General features: G+C 38.8%; 1 non-coding gene across 1 annotated transcript; it reads right to left on the reverse strand.

The window, feature by feature from the left end:
- Nucleotides 1-17,066: 17,066 nt before the first annotated feature.
- Nucleotides 17,067-17,172, reverse strand: Rnu6-572 (RNA, U6 small nuclear 572). Its single transcript, XR_015678773.1, has one exon. It is a non-coding gene; the product is annotated as a U6 spliceosomal RNA (small nuclear RNA).
- Between the last annotated feature and the right edge of the window lie 301 nt (nt 17,173-17,473).

Below are 17,473 nucleotides of genomic sequence, written 5' to 3' on the forward strand. Positions count from 1 at the left end.
CAGAAATCTATAGATGTGTTAGAAGAGGAAAAAAAGATGTATCCAGTTGTCAAAGGACCACGCTTGAAAGAAAAGAGAGAATGAGAGGAGTCATGCAAATGTAACTGGTGATTCTCAAGACTGGTGTGATACTGAGAGAAGTGCAGAACTCTGTAGAATCTGGAATGGTAAGATGGCCCTCACAGTTTAACCAGAGCAATAGTAGAATTACATTATCCATCCATAATGTTCGCCTAGCTCCAATGGGAGCATTGTACTGAGTGGTTAAAAGTACTATACCCACAAGGCAGTACACAGGTTTACCTGGATAGAGACACCCATGTGTACTGGATAAAGTGCTACAGACACCGGAAGCATGATGTAACATTGATTCTGCCTTCCAGATAAGTGGCATAATTTACGTCCGAAGTGATTGCTGTTTTTAAGAAATACACCTTAATGGGATATGTTTTTTTAAAACTCCTTAGTTTGAGAAAACCCAGGTCCAGGTATATGACTAGATAACTAGTGCATAATTAAGAACAAAAATGTACTGTTCCTCTGCTTAATAAAGTGCAGCTTAGGAAATAAGGCACTGGGGACTAATGAGAGAAGACACTTGCAGGGAGATCTGGCGGGGGGCGGGGGGAGAGCTGGGGATGTTAAGGGACAACAACAACCACGAAAACTCCTTATTGACCAAAGCATTGACATCTGTACCTGCCATTGAAGTGGGAGTGTTTTCTGAAATGAGAAGGCTTTCTTTAGCTCACAAACCTTCAGTTAATCAAAACAAAAAGTTGTTCATATGTGCCTCAGTGTTTCTGGAAACGACAGCCCTCTAGAGTGAGCCAGCTTAGACAAGGTGCACCCACCGAAGGAATGGCCACTTTCAAAGGCCAGCTCTTTAAACATTGAAGGAGGTTTTTAAGTGTAATAATCTCACTCTAGAGAATTTCAGATAATGGCCAGGTAGGGAAATCTGGGTCCTAGTACAGTTAAAGAGTTAAAGATGTTTTTCTTCTATACAATAGCTTTTGGTCACACTTGAGGATTCACAGGCATGAAAATAAGAAGCTTTCTGATTATAGTCATTTCTATTTAGGGTAAAACATGGCAATATTACTGCTATTTAACATTCATTCTGAACTATGCATTCTTGACAATATATTTTTTTCTTGAAAATTTCCAGTAGGGCTATTCTTAGACATCCTAATAGCTTACTGAATAAAGGAATATTCTAAAGTTCTAAACGTTACATAAGACTCAAAAATAAAATCTAAATACCTTCTCTATCCAAATTACCCATCTGTCAAACATATAAGAATTGATGCAAAGAAAATTTTTCTTTATAAATGCTGGCTAAAATGGCAAATATAAGTCGGGGAAATTTTGATCTTTCTGCATTAAGACTATCACATAAATAGGGCTGAGTAGGACTGACCAAGAAATGTCTTTCATCATACGGTCATTAATACATTACAGGTCAAGGACCTTGTTGCTAATACTGATGATGTAGCAAAGATTTTAAATTTTCTAGATCATTTGTCTTAACAAATGTATTTTAGAAGGTTTTGCATATGGTATCAGGAAAAGACTGGCTGTTATTCAAGAAAGTTTATGAACACCTAAAATTAGATAGGCAGATAGATAGATATGTAGATATGAAAGAAATATTGACATTTAAAATGTTTTGTACAGGACATTTGGATATATATACATATATATATGTGTCTGTGTATACATATATATACATATATATATATATGTATTATTTTTACTCAGATTGAGTCTTTTCCCTGAGGTTGCTTTATATCTTGTAGATATACTGTCTGGAGAAACAGTGTGTGGCTTCCAATACTCACTCAGTGGGGAGCAAGGAGGGACATGTTTCATAAAAGGTCTCATGGGTTATTTTTATATTTCAGGGTAATAACTTGTGATGGGGAAAGCAGAAAGCCTTGTGAAGTTCAGCCTGGATTATGTCTGAATAAAAAATGAGGTAATAAGGATGACCTCATAGCTTAGGCAAAAGAGGGGCTGAGTGATGCAGTTAAGTTCTCTGCAGGCAGACCAGGCAGTGCAATTCACAGGAGTCATTACCATCCGCACAGCAAGGGTAGAGCCAGAAACCAGGGCTCCATGGCTCACACCCTGTCAGCACCACACTACTCACGCTGCCATCATTCCGCTTGAGAAAGCTCTGCTTTTCCCAGTCACCCTTACAAGCATCTATGATGGGGGGGGGGCATAAATTCAAAGAATTGCTTGATGTGCATAAAGAAGAGTTTGTAGAAAATCTTTTAAATATTCCATAGAGGAAAACATAGCTCACAGTCTGCAACGTGTTGTGAAAGCTCAACCCAATTTCACCAGTTTGTCAAGATTATTTGACCTGATCTGACAAATTTCACTTCCGTAAATAAAGCATCTCACAGGTCGATAATCAAAATGAGGAGGAGTCAGACACAGGAATCCATAAGTAGCCAATCCTGGGTCTATTTATATTTTGATGAATAGAAGAAATAGGGGAATGTTCCTTGCCACGTAGTTTATTGAAAGTCTTAATTTCAAATAAAAAAAACCCACAGTTTAAGTCTAATTATATCACTTTCCATTTCAAACATGGTAATTATTAGCTCCTTTCTTAATTAATATTTTCAGCCTTGCTCCAGTAATTATCTACAGATGTTTAAGGTGCCATTTAAGAATGTACGTCCAGATGAGGTGCTGTACTCCCACGGGCATTAGGCAGCATGCCAACCTGTCTCCCTTCTGACAGTGCTGGCTTTGAGTCAGGAGCAGAAAAAAGAACAGCTGACATCTGGGAACCCAAACTTTATCCTCCTCTTACATTTTCAATGAAACAGAAAAAGTTGAAATAAGTAATTTTGCAATTTAATACGGAACATGCAACTGTAATAACTAATGTTCTAATTTTTTTTACGGTGAACTGTACCAAAAGTCATAATTCCTCTCAGATATTGGTATCTTACTAGTAGTCTTTACCTAGAGCAGGCTGATTTTTTATTAGTATCTACTAATGATCGTTATTAAAACATAAATATAAATGGCCAAATGGTGATGGTTATTTAAGCTGGGAAGGGGTGCATGTAGGTTTATTATACTTTCTACTTTGGGCGATGTTTAGAAATTTCCACAATAAAAAAAAAGAATTTTAAAGAAAAATACATAAGCATGAGACCTTATGCTTCAATACTGATGAAGCTATTAAAATGATCCAAATGATTTCATGTTCAATAAATTTCCAGAAAAAACCTTGCTAAGGACATAGCTCAAGAACTTGCTTCTGAAGTTCTTGTTCTGAAAAAAAGAATGTTAATAAAAGAATTATTAAAGTTCCGGCCCAGAGTACAGTCAGACAAGTTAAAATAGAGCTTAGGCAAACCTCCCATAATTTTCAAAAAACAGAAAGCTCTGACTCAATGCTAGTCTGTTTTGGATAAGTCATAATAGTAAAGAAGAATGGAACCTAATGAAAAAGAGAAAAAAAATTACCCGGACAAATTTTACGGCCGCCCTAACAGCTTCCTTTTTGAAAGTCTTCTAACCCTAGCTGCTGGTTTCCATTGTGAATGTTCTCTCTTTAGGAGCTGAGCTGTAAAAGCAAATAAGAAGGCTTCATCTGAGCTGGAGGGTGGAACTATGCTTAAGTCATTAAAGCAAGCCCTGGGAATTTGCAGAGGGGTTGGGGCTTTAATGTCTTCTACCTGTGCTAAATCTGCTGCAATTTGCCAATGTCAGAGTTATGCATTGGTCCCCAAACCTATGTCAGCAAAGGTTTTAAACTTCCTCCCCGCAACAGACTAAATCGGCCAGCTATCAGAACTGATTAATTTGAGAAACAGCTAATAGAGCTGTCAGGGAGCAATAAAATGACCATGACGTGAAGGTACCAAGTAGGGAGAAAGGAAACAAAGAGTATTCTCTAAATATTCTTCAGTCAAAACACAACAACAATCATTGGTGAAAAATGAGTACAACCAAGAGGTTTATTTAAAATGCTGGTAGCGTAATAACTATGGTTTTAAAGGCTGCAAATTAAATCGTCTGCAGGTAAGTCAGCTACATATCAGAACCATGGTTTTTGTTTCCAAAATTTGCTCGAACATGAACTTCCCAAGTAGGTCTATAGGCTGGAGAATCAAAGTGTTCTAAGCAGGAAAGAGGGCTGTGTTTTAAAGAGAAAAATATTAATAATGAGTAAATGGAGGAGAGAAGATGAGAGGATGCGAGAGTTTTGTGTGCACTCCTGAGAACATTATAAAGTGAAGCATAAAAGCTGGATCACAATACATCCTGTAATGATTCACACTTGTAACTACTTGGAATCTCTGCAGCCTTCATCAGACCATCTTCATCATGTGCACCATGAACTTTTGGGAGGTGTCCTATGGGTTTTCCATCAATACAAATGAGTAAGGATCAGTAGACACATAAACATGTATAGATAGATGATGGATAGATAGATAGATAGATAGATAGATAGATAGATAGATAGATAGATAGATAGATAGATGGATGGATGGATGGATGGATGGATGGATGGATGGATGGATGGATAGATAGATAGATAGATAGATAGATAGATAGATAGATAGATAGATAGATAGATAAAAATAGAGAGAGATAATTGGATGGGTGGATGGATGGATAGATGGACAGGTCAGTGACTATCAACATATATCTTGGGGTGTGTTAATATATGTACATCACAATGTATACAATGTATACCAAATATGCAATCTTAAACTTAGTGTAAAATAAATAAAAATGCAAAGAAAACATTAAAGAATATTCACAGAATTTTTTGCTGAGAGACTACAGTGAAAAAGAGAGGGAGAGGATGTGAGACATTTCCATCTGCAGACGTAACACTCTAGTCATAAACCTTCCCAAAAGAAAGAAGGGATTTCTGGTAAACCAGAGCTCGTGCTTCGTGTTTTTCATTCATATAATCTTAACGCCTAAGGCATAGCAGGCAGTTATGAGTGTTTGTTGCATAAAAATGATGTTCTTATTGTCACTGAGATAATATCCTGGGAACAGTACGAGACTGCAAATTTTAGAGTTCTACAGTTTGAGATCAAAGTCTCTCCTCCTTATCCTTTCAAGATTGGGTTGGCCATACCACTTTCTCTTTCTAGAAACCTAAGGCTTACACAATCATTTAAGAAAGTAAAATATTTCTAAATAATAAGTAAGACTACCTACCCTTTTTGACTGTGAAATGTAGCCAAAAACACAGCAAAAACAAATGAACAAATTAAAAAAAAATACTGCGGTGAATATGCTCAATTCTCAACTAATGACAACTCTCATTTGTTTTCTGAATGTCACAACTAGATTTGCTCAAAGCTGCCTCCCTGCCAGCTGGCTTTTTCTCTCTCTTGGCAAGGTAGTAATAGGAACAAGAAAGACGGTTAAATTTTTGGAAATCTTTTTTTCCAGAAACTTCTACTTAACGGCATAAATATTTCAAAGAATTACATTTCTTCTAGGGTAACTTCCCCAGTGACAGATTATCTCCTTTATGGATTAGAAATTTGTCCGCAATGTGATTTTGGAATTCCTTTGATGAATCACGTTTAGCTGAATCTGCTACCTAACAGATGCATGAATATTTAGAATCCCGAAGGACAATTATATTCTGTGGTTTCAAATTCCCGTGCATTTGATCTGGCCATGCTTACTCCCCCGACTCCACAGCAGCCTGACTCACAGGCTCAGTGCACTTTTGTGCTTCACACAGATTCTGTGAATCTATGTGGGACTTGAAAACAGCAGCTTTATTTTTCCATCCTTATTAGCATATTTTCATTGTGTACTCTATAGAGGTTCATCAGGACACTTAAAGGCTAACTGATCATGTATGCTGAATATGTTTCCACCGTACATTCCCGGCTTCACGTTTCTTCCCATCCCCATTCCTATTAGTTTTGTCCATTGCCCGTGACAGTTTTCTTTCTACTATAGTGTGTTTGTGTGTGTGTGTGTGTGTGTGTGTGTGTGTGTATGTGTGTGTGTGTGTATACTCACATATATGCACATATAATTTATTATAAACATAAGAGAAAGTATATTTGCCTTCAGACAAACTTAAAAGAATTTACTAATAATGTCAAGTTGTGCCTATTTTCTGACAAATATGACATTGTTCACCATTATGACTAAATGAAATTTCATTGTGCATATGTGCTCTATTTTTTTAAATTTATTACTCTATTTATTAACACCTAGTTTAGGTACTACAAAAACATTTCTGGAGTTTTCTCAACAACAATTACAAAAAAAGGTATGTTTCTTACTTCAGTGTCCTTAAAGGCTAAATCAACATCAAGATCTCCATACATTTCTCTCTCTCTCTCTCTCTCTCTCTCTCTCTCTCTCTCTCTCTTTCTGTCTCTCTCTCTGCATATATATGTATACACACACACACACACATATATATATATATATATATATATATATATATATTGAACTTAACTATTCCAGTAAAAATGGCTCTTTAAAACAGGTAAAAATTCAATATATTTAACTTACATAAAAATGTAAATTCCAATTAATAAGAGCTGCGTTTACATGTTCATTTGTTAATTTTCTGTGGCACTAATATGAAAACAGGTTTAGCAGGAGTAGAAATGGAAAATGGTCTGGATTCTTAACAGCCCTCAGCTCACAGATGAAGAGTATCTGGGAAGAATGGAACACTACAGTTTTTTTTGAAGAAGACAGTATGTACAATCTGGCAAATAAGAGAGACTAAACTTTAATTAAAGCCAATTTCAAGCCAGTAAGAAGAACCCTTCCATTGTTTTATTTTAGTTATTGACCCTAAGTTCCTGCCTTGTTTGAGTTCTGCCTTGAGTTCCTTCAGTGATGGACAGCTACCCAGAATTGTAGGCTGAAACAAGCAAACAAAAACAAAAACAAAAAGCTAATTCCAAACTACAATTCATAAATGAGATGGTTCAGCAGGTAAGAGCTCATGTGGTATAAGCATAAAGACATAAGGTTTGAATTCATGGCACCTACATAAAACCCAGGTATGGTTGCATGTGTGCTAGTAACCCCTGCACTGTGTGGGAAAGGAACAGAAGGATCAATTGGACATGTTTCTGTGAGCCTGGCTTAGGTTCAGTGAGAGACCCTGTCTCAAGGGAATAAATCTAAGAGATATAATAGCAGGACACCTGACATCTGGTATCCTCCTCTGGCCTCCACATGTACATAACCTGTGCTTTCACCCCACATAAATATGTACATATAAGCACACATACATATATATATATATACTGTATTTTTGATGAAATAAAAATTTTACTCAAAAAATATAATTCATTAACAACTCACTCTAGTGTGTGTCATTATAAGAAACCATAGTCCACAATGAAATGTTGTGAAATCTGATCTTAGATAAGTTATTATATAATCCCTGTGCTGCTGGACACATATTAATACTAGCAAGAGAAAACCAAAGCTAAAGTGGCCTTGTGAAGTCTTACAGAGATAACCAGAAGAAACTAAGAGAGAACGAAGTATAACTAAAATACAAAAGATGATATATGCCTACAGTGAATAAAACAATGTCATAGTCATATGTATAACTAGTTTATGAAGTTTCTAGAAGCCAAGGGTAGATAGTAGACTCAGTTTAACATGAAATGACTGAACTAGCCATGTCTCAGATCCCTACACTTTACTGTTGGCCTAAGATTATACAAGCATATGAATGGTCACTGCAAATGTAGAAATCCAACCTTTAGCTGATACATCTTCCCTTTTCCAAATAAGGTCAGAATTACCAAATATTTACACAAAGTAACAACTCCCCTCAACATGCAATGTCTTTAAAAAGAAAAAACTAAACGGACCATTATAGAAATGATTACTAAGTCACTTCTGCTCTCTCCGTGTCTACCTCTGAGTGCACACATGAGAAGACTGTAACTATAACACACTGAGAACAACCTTCCAAACCCACTGGGAGAACTCCCAGAAATGCACAGCATGTGTGCCAGAGAAAACACTAAGATCCTGATACACAGTCAGGAAAGACAGAGGGCAGGGAGATGAGGTCTTTAGATTGGCGGGGGTGGGATCATAAGAAGAGATGCCTATAGGCGACTCATGCCCTGAAGCAACAGGTGACAGCATTGTATGTGATCTGACATGAAGAAGACCTTTCTGTCCAGTGGAAAATGAGCCTATAGCAGGCTCAGTGAGGAGATAGGAGGACAAGTTACAGGCATGTGGTTAGAGCTGATAAGAAAGTGACAGAAGTATAGTTGTAGGCGGGGCATTGGCAATGACACCCTAGAGAGTTTGTCCGTGCAATTGAATGGAGAATTTCCCAAGATGAATGAAACTTACAAATATCATCCAACATCCTTTTACGCTCCTGTCAAGGTTACGATATCTGCTGGTCACCTCCATGTGTGAAAGAGAGTCACAACACATGATTCTGCGTTCTCAGAGAGCGGTCTGGTTTGATGAGAGTTGTTGGCATCCTACCAGCTTACAGGCTGCCTAACACACAGTGTTCTCCTGAACCGGTGTGGCAGTTTGCACTCTTTCAAGGCTTCTTTCTCTAGTGGAAGTAACTCGTGAGACAGCAAGAAAACAAGTCAGGACGTCCTAGAACCTGAGAAGAGACAAAAATTAGTTAAAGAAGTAAAGAATGCTTGGTTTCATTTAGTACACATTGAGATGTTAGAGAATGGAACGAACATTGTATAAGATATGGTTTTGTCCACAGGACCTCCTGAAGATGCTGTTCCATACAAAAACCTGGTAAAATATGCATGAATATTTCTCATTCTGGAGATGTCAAAAGTCAGTGTTGAGGCCTACCTTCACACAGTCTTTCAGCCTTAAAGTCTGTCCTCTTGTTTAATGTATTCTCTGTCTCATGCAGAATTTAATTTCACTATAGCCTATATATGTATTTTTGGTTTTTTATCATTTGAGATATAAATTAATTGAAAAGGTATTCTTTGCCAAACATATTTGTCAATCTGTGTGAAATTTTAAATCAGTAATTATAGATATAACACAATTATGTAACTGTCTTCGGCCTTTATTGGAAAGAAAATGGATTGTTAAGTACTTGGAAATGCCTATTGGGGGTCTCAGATGTCTGAAAAAAATACTTCAGATATTTCACTCGAAAATTCTTTAGAAGGAGGTCTCCAAAAATAATCTATATTCTTTAAAATGGAAAAGGAAATTTCTTACCTCTGACTGCTTTGCATGGAGAGTAACACTGTTAAACTCTAAAGATCCCATCTATAAAAGGATCTGTAGAGAACTCATTTTCATCCCAGTGTTCACAGACGTGGATAGAGCAGTGGGAGGCTGGCTCTCAGCTACTGCTTTCTTACAGAAAAGGGGGAAATTGTTCTACTTCTGCATTTCCTTGTTCGTGTCTTCCCTAACCTCTCAAAAGCGCTCACACAGCTACTAGAATAGAATTGGGGTGGAAAATAGGAGAGCTTTGCCTGAAAATTGCTCTCTGACTTTAAATGAATGATAGATCATAGATTATTACTGATCTGAACAGATAAACCTTACAATTGGTATCTTTGTATCCATATATTTTAAAATCGAGTGTCCTCAGTTTGTTTTTGAGTGTTTCAGTCATACTGTAAGCCAATTTTTAAATACCTGAAATGGGCATTCAAGCCCCGCCCAAGAAACACACATGGAGACCTGTAAAACTGTCATGATTGCTCCATTATTTAATCACCATCAGGGAAGTCAATACATCATTAGTTCCTATATTTGAGGCTCACAAATTGGTTTATGAACTGATAAGAGTTACTCATAAATAATTTTTGTGGCTTTATGTGGTAAACTTTTTAGTAATGATGGATGCTCAAATCCTGTTCATTTCTCAATTCTAGTATCTCGAAAAGAATGTGATAGGAAGTGGTCAGTGTCCTGTATCTATTTTTTATTGGATATTTTTTGGTTTACATTTCAAATGTTATACCTTTTCCCGGTTTCCCTACCATAAACCTGTATCCCATGCCCTCTCCCCCTGTTTCTATAAGGCTGTTCACCTACCCACTCACCCTTTCTTGTCTCCATGCCTTGATATTCCCCTACACTGATGGGTCAAGCCTTGGAAGGACCAAGGGTTTCTACTCCAACAAGGAGTGCCCAATAAGGCCATCCTCTGCAACATATGTAGCTGGAGTCATAGACCCGTCCATGTGTATTCTTTGGATGGTGGTTTAGTCCCTGGGAGCTCTGGTTGGTTGGTGTTGTTGTTTTTGTGGGGTTGCAAACCCCTTAACCTCCTTCAATCCTTTCTCTAACTCCTCCATTGGGGACCCCATTGTCACTTCAATGGTTCACTGCGAGCATCTGCCTCTGTATTTGTCAGGCTCTGGCAAAGCCTCTCAGGGGACAGCTATATCAGGCTCCTCTCAGCTTGCACATCTTGGCATCAGCAATATTGTCCAGGTTTGGTGGCTGTATGTATATGGGCTGGATCCCCAAATGGGGCAATCTCAGGATGGTCTTTCCTTCAGTCTCTGCTCCAAACTTCGTCTCTATATTTCCTCCTGTAAATGTGTTTGTTCCTTCTTTTTTTTTCTTTTTTTCATCTTTATTAAATTGAGTATTTATTTTACATTTCATATGTTATTCACTTTCAAGGTTTCCATGACAACATCCCCCTAACCCTTACCCTGCCATTCTATATGGGTGTTCCCCTCCCAATCCTCTCCCATTACCGCCCTCCCCACAGGAATCCCATTCACTAGGGGTTCAGTCTTGGAAAGACCAAGGGCATCCCCTTCCACTGGTGCCTTTACTAGGTTATTTATTGCTACGTATGCAGTTGGAGCCCAGGGTCAGTCCATGTATAGTCTTTGGGTAGTGGCTTAGTCCCTGGAAGCTCTGGTTGGTTGGCATTGTTGTTCCTTCTTCTAAGAAGGACTAAAGCACCCGCACTTTATCCTTCATCTTGAGCTTCATGTAGTCTGTGGATTGTATCTTAGGTAATCGAGCTTTTGGGCTAATATCCACGTATCGGTGAGTGCATACTAGGTGTGTTCTTTTGTGATTGGGTTGCCTCACTCAGGATTATATTTTCTACTTCGATCCATTTGCCTATGAATTTCATGAAGTCGTTGTATTTTTTTTCCTCCATCTTTATTAACTTGAGTATTTCTTATTTACATTTCAATTGTTATTCCCTTTCCCAGTTTCCAGGCCAACATCACCATAACCATTCACCTTTCCCTTCTATATGGGTGTTCCCCTCCCCATTCTTCCCCCATTAACGCCCTCCCCCTATCAATCAGATTTACTGAGGGTTCAGTGTTGGCAAGACCAAGGGCTTCCCCTTCCACTGGTGTTCTTACTAGGCTATTCATTGCTACCTATGAGGTTGGAGCCAAGGGTCAGTCCATGTATAGCCTTTGGGTAGTGGCTTAGTCCCTGGAAGCTCTGGTTGGTTGGCATTGTTGTTCATATGTGATCTCAAGCCCCTTCAAGCTCTTCCAGTTCTTTCTCTGATTCCTTCAACGGGGGTCCCATTCTCAGTTCAGTTGTTTGCTGCTGGCATTCACCTATGTATTTGCTGTATTCTGGCTATGTCTCTCAGGAGAGATGTACATCCAGTTCCTGTCAGCCTGCACTTCTTTCCTTTATCCATCTTATCTAGTTGGGTGGCTGTATATGTATGGGACAGATGTTAGGCAGGCTCTGAATGGGTGTTCCTTCTACCTCTGTTCTAAACATTGCCTCCCTATTCGCTCCGAAGGGTATTCTTGTTCCCCTTTTAAAGAAGGAGTGAAGCATTCGCATTCTGGTCATCCTGCATGGGTTTCATGTGTTCTGTGCATCTAGGGTAATTCGAGCATTTGAGCTAATATCCACTTATCAATGAGTGCATACCATGTGTGTTTTTCTGTGATTGGGTTACCTCACTCAGGATGATATTTTCCAGTTCTGTGCATTTGCCTATGAATTTCATTAAGTCACTGTTTTTGATAGCTGAGTGGTACTCCATTGTGTAATGTACCACATTTTCTGTATCCATTCCTCTGTTGAAGGGCATCTGTGTTCATTCCAGCTTCTGGCTATTGTAATTAAGGCAGCTATGAAATAGTGGAGCATCTGTCTTTGTTATATGTTGGGGCGTCTTTTGGGTATATGCCCAAGAGAGGTATAGCTGGGTCCTCAGGTAGTTCGATGTCCAATTTTCTGAGAGACCTCCAGGCTGATTTCCAGAATGGTTGTACCAGTCTGCAATCTCACCAACAATGGAGGAGTGTTCCTCTTTCTCTACATCCTGAACAACATCTGCTGTCGCCATAGTTTTTTACCTTAGCCATTCTGACTGGAGTGAGGTAGAATCTCAGGGTTGTTTTGATTTGCATTTCCTTTATGACTAAAGATGTTCAACATTTCTTTAGGTGTTTCTCAGCCATTCAACATTCCTCAGCTGTGAATTCTTTGTTTAGCTCTGAATCCCATTTTTAATAGGTTTATTTGTCTCACTGCAGACTAATTTCATGAGATCTTTGTATATTTTGGATATAAGCCCTCTATCAACTGTACGATTCATAAAGATCTTTTCACAGTCCTAACAACAGTGTCCTTTGCCTTACAGAAGCTTTGCAGTTTTATGAGATCCCATTTGTCGATTCTTGATCTTAGAGCATAAGCCATTGGTGTTTTGTTCAGGAAATTTTCTCCAGTGCCCAGGTGTTCGAGATGCTTCCCCACTTTTTCTTCTATTAGTTTGAGTGTATCTGGTTTGATGAGGAGGTCCTTGATGCACTTGAACTTAAGCTTTGTACAGGGTGATAAGCATGGATCGATCCGCATTCTCCTACATGCTGACCTCCAGTTGAAACAGCACCATTTAATGAAAAGGCTATCTTTTTTCCATTGGATGGTTTTAGCTCCTTTGTAAAAAAATCAAGTGACCATAGGTGTGTGGGTTCATTTCTGGGTCTTCAATTCTATTCCACTGATCTATCTGCCTGTCTCTGTACCAATACCATACAGTTTTTATCACAGTTGCTCTGTTATACTGCTTGACTTCAGGGATAGTGATTGCCCCGGAAGTCTTTTTATTGTTGAAGATAGTTTTAGGTATCCTAGGTTTTTTGTTATTCCAGATGAATTTGCAAGTTGTTCTGTCTAACATTCTGAAGAATTGGGTTGGAATTTTGATGGGGATTGCATTGAATCTGTAGATCGCTTTTGGTAAAATGACCATTTTTACTATATAATCCTACCAATCCATGAGCCTGGGACATATGACATCTTCTTCAATTACTTTCTTCAGAGGCTTGAAGTTCTTATCATATAGATCTTTTACTTGCTTGGCTAAAGTCACACCAAGGTATTTTATATTATTTGGGACTATTAGGAAGTGTATCGTTTCCCTCATTTCTTTCTTGGCTTCTTTCTCTTTTCTGTAGAGGAAGGCTACAGATTTATTTGAGTTAATTTTGTACCCAGCCACTTTGCTGAAGGTGTTTATCAGGTTTAGTAGTTCTCTGGTGGAACTTTTGGGATCACTTAAGTATTAGATCATATCATCTGCAAATAGTGATATTTTGACTTCTTTCCAATCTGTATCCCTTTGATCTCCTTTTGTTGTCTGATTGCTCTGGCTAGAATTTCAAGAACTATACTGAATAAGTAGGGAGAGATTGGGCAGCCTTGTCTAGTCCCTGACTTTAGTCGGATTGCTTCAAGTTTCTCTCCATTTAGTTTAATATTAGCTACTGGTTTCCTATATATGGCTTTTACTATGTTTAGGTATGGGCCTTGAATTCCTGTTCTTTCCAGGATTTTTGTCATGAAGGGGTGTTGAATTTTGTCAAATGCTTTCTCAGCATCTAATGAAATGATCATGTGGTTTTTATCTTTCAGTTTGTTTATATGATGGATTACATTGATGGTTTTCCGTATATTAAACCATCCCTGCATTCCTTACTCTTGTTGAAGACCAGCTTTAGCCTGTGATGGTCTTATAGGCTGCATGGGATTATTTCTATCTTTCTGTATCTGTTGAGGTCTGTTTTATGACCGACTACATGGTCAGTTTTGGAGAAAATACCATGAGGTGGTGAGAAGAAAGTATATCCTTTTGTTTTAGGATAGAATGTTCCATAAATATCTGTTAAGTCCATTTGGTTGATGACTTCTCTTAGTCTGTCTATGTCTCTGTTTAATTTCTGTTTCCATGATCTGTCCATTGATGAGAGTCGGGTGTTGAAATCTCCTACTATTATTGTGTGAGGTGTAATGTGTTCTTTGAGCTTTAGTAAGGTTTCTTTTATGAGTGTAGGTGCCCTTGTATTTGGAGTATAGATATTTAAGACTGAGAGTTCATCTTGGTGGATTTTTTCTTTGATGAATATGAAGTGTCCTTCATTATTTTTTTTGATGACTTTTGGTTGAAAATCGATTTTATTCAATATTAGAATGGCTACTCCAGCTTGCTTCTTTAGATCATTTGCTTGGAAAGTTGTTTTCCAGCCTCTGAGGTAGTATCTATCTTTGTCTCTGAGGTGTGTTTCCTGTAGGCAACAAAATGCTGGGTCCTCATTATGTATCCAGTTTGTTAATCTGTGTATTTTTATTGGGGAATTGAGTCCATTGATGTTGAGAAATATTAAGGAATAGTGATTGTTGCTTCCTGTTATATTCGTATTTGGATGTGAGATTATGTTTGCGTGCTTTTCTTCTCTTTGTTTTGTTGCAAAACAATTACTTTCTTGCTTTTTCTAGAGTGTACCTTGCCTCCTTGTGTTAGGCTTTACCATTTATTATCCTTTGTAGTGCTGGATTTATAGAAATATGCTGTGTAAATTTGGTTTTGTCATGGAATATCTTGGTTTCTCCATCTATGTTAATTGAGAATTTTGCTGGATACAGTAACCTGGGCTGGCATTTGTGTTCTCTTAGGGTCTGTATGACATCTGTCCAGGATCTTCTGGCTTTCATAGTCTCTGATGAGAAGTCTGGAGTAATTTTGATAGATCTGCCTTTATATGTTATTTGACCTTTTCCCCTTACTGTTTTTAATATTCTTTCTTTGTTTTGTTCATTTGGTGTTTTGACTATTATGTGATGGGAGGAGTTTCTTTTCTGATCCAATCTATTTGGAGTTCTGTTGCCTTCTTTTATGTTCGTGGGCATCTCTTTCTTTAGGTTAGGGAAGATTTCTTCTATGATTCTGTTGAAGATATTTACTGCTACTTTGAGCTGGGAGTCTTCACTCTCTTCTATACCTATTATCCTTAGGTTTGATCTTCTTGTTGTGTCCTGGATTTCCTATATGTTTTGGGCCAGTAGCTTTTTCCATTTCACATTATCTTTGACAGTTGTGTTGATGATTTCTATGGAATCTTCTGCTCCTGAGATTCTCTCTTCTATCTCTTGCATTCTGTTGGTGATGCTTGTATCTACGGCTCCTTGTCTCTTCCTTTGGTTTTCTATATCCAGGCTTGTCTCCCTTTGTGCTTTCTTTATTGCTTCTATTTCCATTTTTAATTCCTTCACCTGTTTGATTGTGTTTTCCTATAATTCTTTCAGGGATTTTTGCATTTCCTCTCTATAGGCTTCTGCTTGTTTATTTGTGTTTGCCTGCATTTCTCTAAGGGAGTTCTTTATGTCTTTCTTGAAGTCCTCCATCATCATGATCAAATGTGATTTTAAATCTAGATCTTGCTTTTCTGGTGTGTTTGATATTCAGTGTTTGCTTTAGTGGGAGAATTGGGCTCTGATGATGCCCTGTAGTCTTGGTTTCTGTTGCTTGGGTTTCTGTTTCTGTGCTTGACTCGCCATCACGTTGTTTCTGGTGTTACCTGGTTCTGCTATTTCTGACAGTGGTTAGAGTGTCCTATAGGCCTGTGTGTCAGGAGTGCTGTAGGCCTGTTTTCCTGTTCTCTTTCAGCCAGTTATGGGAACAGAGTGTTCTGCTTTCAGGCGTGTAGTCGTTCCTGTCTACTGGTCGTCAGGTGTTCCTGTGGGCATGTGTACTGAGTCCAACAGGAAGGTCACTAGGAGCAGATAAGTTGGTCTTACTGCTGTTCTCGAGCCTGAAGTCACTTCTCAGGGCTGGGTTTCAGTTCTCTGTGAGGACAGCAACCAGAGGGCCTGCCCTACTTTTGCTCAGGACCCTGTGTACATGTGGCCCAGATGGTGCTAGGCGTTTTCCTCTAGAGTCAGAAATGTGGGCAGAGAGTAGTCGCTTCTGTCTTCCCAGGCATGTCTGCCCCTCTGAAGGTCTAGCTCTCCCTCCCACAGGATTTGTGTGCAGGGAGCTGTTTGACCAGGTCCCTTCAGATCTGGGCAGTGTCTGGACCGCAGTGTTGAGTGCCCCTATCTTCCTGTTCCCAGAGGCCCTATACAGTTTCCTCTTGGGCCAGGGATGTGTGCAGGGGTGGGCATTACTGGTGGTCTCTCCTGCCCTGCAGGTCTCAGGAGTGCCCACCTGTCTGGGCATTGAGCTCTATCTCCATCATTGTTTTCAATAGCTGAGTAGTACTCCATTGTATAAATACTCAAGGTTTTCTATATCCATTCCTCCGTTGAGGGACATCTGGGTTCTTTCTAGCATCTGGCTATTATAAATAAGGCTGCTATGAATGTAGTAGAGCATGTGTCTTTGTTGTATGTTGGAGCATCTTTGGGTATATGCCCAGGAGTGGTATAGCTGGGTCCTCAGGTAGTATTATGTCCAATCTTCTGAGGAAAGTCCAGACTGATTTCCAGAGTGGTTGTGCCAGCTTGTAATCCCATCAACAATGGAGGAGTGTTTCTCTTTCTCCACATCCTCACCAGCATCTGTTGTCACCTGAGATTTTTGTCTTAACCTTTCTGACTGGTGTGAGGTGGAAGTCAGGGTTGTTTTGATTTTCATTACCCTAATGACTGAGGATACTGAACATTTCTTTAAGTGTTTTTTGTTTAGTTCCATACCCCATTTTTAATAGGGTTATTTGATTCTCTGGAGTCTAACTTCTTGAGTGCTTTGTAGATATTGGATATTAGCCTTCTATCAGATGTAGGATTAGTAAAGATCTAAAAATATGGAACGCTTCATGAATTTGCATGTTGTCCTTGGCCAGGGGCCATGCTAATCTTCCCTGTATTGTCCCAATATGTGCTGCTGAATGGGCATGAGACCTCTGTTTCTAATCATAACCATGTCATGCTGTACCTGATGCAAAGTTGTATGGTTGTCCTGAATCTCACCTGCAAGTTTATATGAAGGTTTCTCCTTTTGCCTAGTTACAGACTTTTCTATCAACCTGCTGCTCATAGCTAAGGAGGTTTGTGTAGCTCTGCTGGCAAGAGAAACTCAGTAAAGGTAAACCCCAGAGTAGAAGGAGACTACTCAGAGAGAAGTACAAGAGCCAGGATTGGCTGTGCTAGGCTGATAGCAAACATCAAAATCTCCGAGGTTTCACCCTGAGAATTTTTATTTTAA

This window comes from Rattus norvegicus, chromosome 2 (assembly GCF_021556685.1).
Source record: "Rattus norvegicus strain SHRSP/BbbUtx chromosome 2, alternate assembly SHRSP_T2T, whole genome shotgun sequence".
NCBI classification, from domain to species: domain Eukaryota; kingdom Metazoa; phylum Chordata; class Mammalia; order Rodentia; family Muridae; genus Rattus; species Rattus norvegicus.